The sequence below is a fragment of the Papaver somniferum genome, unplaced genomic scaffold (genome assembly GCF_003573695.1).
Source record: "Papaver somniferum cultivar HN1 unplaced genomic scaffold, ASM357369v1 unplaced-scaffold_92, whole genome shotgun sequence".
Lineage (NCBI taxonomy): Eukaryota > Viridiplantae > Streptophyta > Magnoliopsida > Ranunculales > Papaveraceae > Papaver > Papaver somniferum.
The window spans coordinates 639,185-645,532 of record NW_020652304.1 but is presented as its reverse complement, the minus strand read 5'-3'; the positions used below and the strand labels follow the sequence as shown (position 1 = coordinate 645,532).

The following is a 6,348-nucleotide window of genomic DNA, read 5'->3' as shown; positions in this document are numbered from 1 at the left end:
AGCGTTAAATTAAAATGGTATTCCTTCCGTTTTTTGAAAAGGTAAAATTGCATTCTTATAAAAATGAGCGATTGTACGCAAAAAACCAAAAGCAGACTTACACTAGTATAAAAATGGCATTTCTTCAGGGTAATTTACCGTGTACAAAGATCTATGGTCACGGTGTTTCAATTTTGAAAAACCGTGTCCAAAGCCTGCGAGGCCAAAAGCTGTACAATTTGGTCACGGTGATTTCTGTATTCCACCGTGACCACGGCCTCATTAGTCAAGGTTCCCTTGGTATACCGAGACAACTTTGCTCATTGGTCTCGAAGTTTTGTTATACAGCGAGACAAATTTGCTCGCAGGTCTCTAAATTTTATAATACACCGTGGCTAAATTTATTCACTGAACACGGATTTCCATATTTTACCGGGACCAATATCCCTTACATTTCCTGCGTCAATACCATTGCTCATACTGACGATTAGCACAGTTTCGCGCTTTAAAAGAAGTATGCGTGAGCAGTAACAAATAATGTAAACGAAAGCTTTCTGCATTGCATCAAGTCAAATAATATAATGGAAAATCAACATGGAATATAAATATGTTGATACACGGAATGTGATAGAGTTTTACAAGTAATATCAATATTGTCAGCAAGTTTCAAAATATATAAACACATTCGCATAAAAGAGTTGGAAGGGCAACCTCCAACAAATTTCGCGAAGGAGAATTGCACTTCCATTGCCAGCCTACCCTAGGTTCTGTTTACTGAAGATGCTTGTACCTCCAAACTCTTCCGCTAGGATGTGGCTTGGCTGCAACAGAATATATAGAAGAGAGGAATAAAACAAAATGTAGAATTCATGACACAATGTAAGATCTTATACTGCTGAAGTGTGTGTCATTCTTCGAACAATGAATATACTCTATCAGATAGGAGAATATTACGTCACTGCTAGCAGTCTTCTGTCGTCCCTCAGGCACCAACAGGAACAATTTGTGCAAAATTACTGTGGTGAGAGTTACGCCCTGCAAAACCATATATTTATATATTAGACAACACTAAGATGTCCGATAAATACTAAATGATATAATTTTCCAAGAATCAAGAATTAGAACAACCCTGACCTTACAAGAGAGAGACTCGGCAACAGTTAGATTAGACACAGCAACAAGCCAAGGAAAAAGTAACCTATGTCTCACATGACATGAGTGTCTAGAATGATTTCCCGCTCATAAGTGATCATATGAAAACTTACCAGTGTAAGGAATAAGCAAGCATGTCTGAATCTTGGATGACTGCGCTGATACTCAAATGTATGCTATTACACAGAGATTGTGCAATACTCGGTGCGCAATGAAGCTTACTCATATATCAGTCATCACTAATCACCACCTTCCCAGACACAATTCACTCAAAGCCACCAGCACCCAAATCCAAAAGAAACATCATTAATAGGAATTTGATACAAGTATAAAAAAAGGTTGAAAAACGTGAAATATAACTTGGCATTTCCTTATTGAGCACGAAGGCCAAGGCATATATATCTCATCCGACCCATAACATATTATTACATAAGCTTCAATTACATTGTGAAAAGAGATGCAAACACCACAAAACTAGATATTAATCATAGAAAGTGATTGACATTACATTAGAAGTCGAACACGGTAGAATTAATTGATGAAATGCAGAGAAAAAAAAAAAGAGACACTGACACAGACACAGACAAGCTTGAAAGGAGGCAGGATAAAGTGATAAATTGAAGTTTTTCTTTCTCCATGGCTCCTCTAAACTATAAAAATATATGACTAAACCACAATTGAAGTCTATACAAAAATGTTAAAAGCAAGCAACCAAAGTTGTTGAAAGAAATTTGAAATGACTGCCAACAATAACTCCTAAGAAGACGTTCCTTACAACAGAATAAATAACAGATCAAATTAAATGCATTGGCATCTCTAACTTACGTGATTTATAGAATGTAAATATGTGCGTGGCTGAATAAAATTGACAGGAGAAAGCATCTACTGGGATTTCATCCCTTCAACTTGTTCACAAGGTTCTGTAAGTAAAAGATTACTTTCCTCGTACACTAATGAGAGCAAGCTGTTGAAAATTAGTATGGCAAGAGTTATGCCCCTGCGAAGCCATATATTTTTATATTAGGCAACACTAAAAAGTCTAGCAAAACTTCAAGAACTTGGAAAACCAAACTCCAATTCAATTTAATATGAAAAACACAGGCCCGCTACCTTGGTTTTCTGCACTTCATTATAACCATTACCAGTTCCAGATTCCATACAAGCAGAACCAATATTGTCAACGTCATTCATGAAAATGACTGAAGGTGCTTGCTCCTTGTAAAAATAAAAATTCACCAGTTAAACAAGTACATAATATAAATCGAAACCAAAACCTACTAATTTTTATACATAATGCAGCTGAAATAGTAAATTATTACAAGATTGGTTTTACTAGTCAACTTCTATTGGTCAAAGAAAAGAAAGAAGGTACAATTAGTATCTGAAAGACTGAAACTCTAGTGAAGGTAAACTCAGTATGATGACCAATTCTTTTGTAAGTTGTGTATTTCCGGTGCCAGCCATAAGGCACAAATGGCTAGCGACCCCAAAAGAAAATCATATACGTGAAGATGTGAATACCTAGAAAAATGAGAGGATATTTACGCATTTTAAACTGAAAGAAACTCAATAGATAATTAATGTCACCAAACAAAGTAAGTATCTTACTAATACCAAAAATGATAAATCATGTCTAGCCAACTACTGAGGATGAATTTGTACTATCCTAAGTTGTCTCACTGTAATTAACAAACACTCAACCTGGGTTACTCCCATCAACAAACCATTTTAGTATCCAATGAGAATACAGAAAATAAAGTTAGCGAAAAACACGATCAGAAAATTTCCAAAAGCATCAATTCTGAGTACTAATCTCAAAACCAATACATAGCTACATGATTCTTGAACTCTTACAGCACCGTCTTCACATATGGAAGACTCATGGCATACTTCATCGGTATGCCTAGGCTTTATCAGCAGATAAAATCCATTTATTACTAGCATCCCTTACAATCATGCAGATGAAGTATAACACCAGTAACTGGTCTGGGTGTACCTTAAAATACATCAAGAGTCAAGACTGATTGTCCAGAATCAAGATTAAACTTAGCACAGAAGAAGGAATTACTGGAACAAAACTTCCGATAAAACTAAATTCACCCAAACGATCAACTTCCCTACCTCGCAAACTGAAAAGCAAAGGTAACTAAACAAATTCAAGTTATACAGTAAAATCATAAACACAAACTTTTATCAAACAGAGAACCAACTCTACCTAATTACCATAACCTAATCAATTAAACAAGCCTTCTATTTCTTCCGATTTAAGAGACCATCCACGAAATTCACAAATTGACTTTGACTGAACTTTCATACAATTGAATAGATTTGAGAACAACTATTAGATGTAGACAACAACAAAATAAAAATAAAAAAAATTTGAACAGATTTGAGAACAACTCAAATCCCAAAACATTATCTACCAGTATGCAATGAATTGAACCTTCAAGAGAAATCAAAATGAAATAGGTCATAAAAAGCAAACAAAAGACAAAAATTGAGAACCCATAATACGGAAATAGATCATCTTACTTACAGTTGTTGTATTATGATAGCGATGATAATCAAAGATCAGATTCCATCAAGGAGCTACATCAACATTTAAACACTACAGCACACCTAACAAACCCTACTTAATCCTTATCAAAATTGGTCAATCCAAAATATAATCCATCTTTTTCAACAAAATAAGAGTTTGAGAATTAGATAGATGAGCGATTTATTAAGGTTTTTATTCTCGGCGGTTTTATGAATGGTAAAGAAGATGGAGAAGTTGAGAAGAAAAGAAAGTGGGAAGAATTAGTGAAGTAGTGATCGATCCAAAAATAAGAAAAAGCCGGAGTCAGAGATCGTGGCACCCAATCCTATCCGACACTCGAGTCGAACAATCCTAGTGGGCGATGGTAATTTTAGCTTTCTGGACACGCATCGATCAAAACATCGTGTCCTGTGAAAACATAAACAGTTATTGGCAGACCTACTGCAAATGTAGCCACGACATTTATGCACCATCGGGACCAAAGCATAATTTAGTCCCGTTAACCTATACCACCGTGACAAATTCAACCGTGACCAAAAACCATAATTCTACTAGTGTTATTAAAATAAGAATTACAAAGGGCGGGTGTATTCTACACCAACAGTTTTATCCCTTTCCTTTTAGATATCCTCATGAAATAAAATCAGATTAGAACAATTCCGTAGTATAGTACTCCACTTTGAGTTTGATAAATGAATTGCATATGAAATATGTGTTCGTCTGTGACCTCTTTATTTGCTTATTGTTAACTGGAAGTTTGTAAATGAAAGTTCACTCGGATGGCATTCTGCGACGAGAGATGATCACTGTTTTCACTAGACTAGAGAAAAAGCGTGCCCCCACCACAGGGGCCAATTTTTCTGGCCCATGTTTTTATCTTACACATATGCCGGCCAGAAATCACGGTCAGGCATGGGGTGCGTGTTAGCCGTCAAATTAAATATATCAACGATCACAAGTAACCTTCATAAAAACGGGCCGACCAATACAACCTATAAGTAGAAAGGTTTTACCTATTTTTTTTTTATCTCCATCATCTCTGCACAAGAAAGAAGTTTCCTAGAAAATTAACAAACAACAGCAGACCTCTCTGTGTGATTTCCATCGCAACTAAATCATGATCATTTCAAACATTTTCAGCAACACCATTATAAATCATAATGATTTCTTCTCTCGAGTAACTAAAATTTTGTTGAATTTCATTAGCAACTGCGGGAAGGTAAAAGTACTGGCAAGATCTACATAGTGATCAGCTGTTGGGGAAGTTCAATATGCAATTAAAGGAAAGAAAGAAACTTGAGGATGATATGAAAGCTAGTGATGAGGAGGAATTGTTTACGTTTTGAATTGTTGCGATGTTTAATGTTAATGATTACATATCTACTAAAATTCATTTTAGTGTGTAAACATGGGAATTTGACCATGAGCCGGGGTCACCATTAGCAGAGCCGGGTCACTATGGACGATGGTGCTATGCAAGTAGGCTGTCCCAAAGATAGGGTGTCCCGAAAAAGATAATCAATGAGTGGCTAGATAACCCAGCTGTAATAATACATATGTAACGCCAATATTAGGAGACTTACTAAGAAAGATAGTGGAGTACATGTGTATGATACTTACATGTCAGGTTTTGTCTATAAAAACAAAGAATCCTCCAAGAGAAAAATAGAATTCTACAAAAAATTGTTTTGTGTATTGAGATTAGTCTCCATGTTATCCTATGATAATTTATGGGTGTTTACATTTGGCGACTCCACTGGGTACTAATCTTCGATACCATAACAAGAATCATCATCATGGATTCGGGTGATAGCAACCCCGGCCAAAGAAATAGCAATCCAGACTAACGAATCTCGACTTCCATCTTCATCCCATTTATATCCGGGGTCATCAACTGAATAGCACCAGCACCACCACCTTCATGATTTTCACCTTAACATTGAGCAACCCCTTATAGCTTTTACCCGGAACCTTTACGTCCGTAACTTGATTCCACCATCAACTAGATCCTAGTGCTACCAACACCATTAAAGCTTCACAACCCAAGCTGTCAATCCTCCACTACTTCTACGTGCAGTGAGCGGAAGCATAACTAGTTTTGAATCAAAGAAAATTGATGGGAGACATTGTCAACAAAATCTCTTCCACAAAACAGTCATGAAGATAAGTCTTACTTCTTAATCTCTCGATCAGGCTGTAACTATTTATTTTGCAACTATTGGTTGACTTTCAAAACAAAATCCGCCAGGGTTCTTATATTACCTTGTAATCATTAGTTCTGATTCGTAATCATTGCTTGTAATCATCAAGTCATTATACTGATTCAACAGCTTTTGATTTTTGAGTGGACAACATTTAATCTTGATCGAGCAGAGAAGAACCGCACACAAGTTGTTGGTAAAAATTCCACAAAGAGGAGTTTTCAGTGTTCAACCACCAGAGCTCCTCCGAATTACAAAGAAATATAGATGTCGTGCTCCTGCTGCAACAAAGCGTCCCCGGGTGATAAAATATCGAGAACATCACAGAACCCCTTCATCTACATGGCTCCTCCGAATTACTGATAATGCAGTATCTTCACTTTTCCATCTGGAGTCTCCATTTCTCCAACTTATCATCGGAAGCTATCACGAAATTTTTTTCACAGCTTCGCCACTCATACATCTAACGATTACAAC

The 6,348-nt window shown here is 36.4% G+C and overlaps 1 long non-coding RNA gene across 2 annotated transcripts; it reads right to left on the bottom strand.

Annotated features, from left to right (window-relative positions):
* Positions 1 to 538: 538 nt before the first annotated feature.
* On the bottom strand, positions 539 to 4,014 carry LOC113346090. 2 transcript variants are annotated; one of them, XR_003358386.1, is made up of 5 exons: positions 3,668 to 4,014; positions 3,128 to 3,260; positions 2,242 to 2,346; positions 1,245 to 2,128; positions 539 to 1,014 (listed from the first exon to the last, which is right to left on the bottom strand). It is a non-coding gene; the product is annotated as an uncharacterized LOC113346090 (long non-coding RNA). The 2 variants fall into 2 exon arrangements; XR_003358387.1 differs by lacking the exon at positions 3,128 to 3,260 and having other exon boundaries at positions 3,668 to 4,012.
* Between the last annotated feature and the right edge of the window lie 2,334 nt (positions 4,015 to 6,348).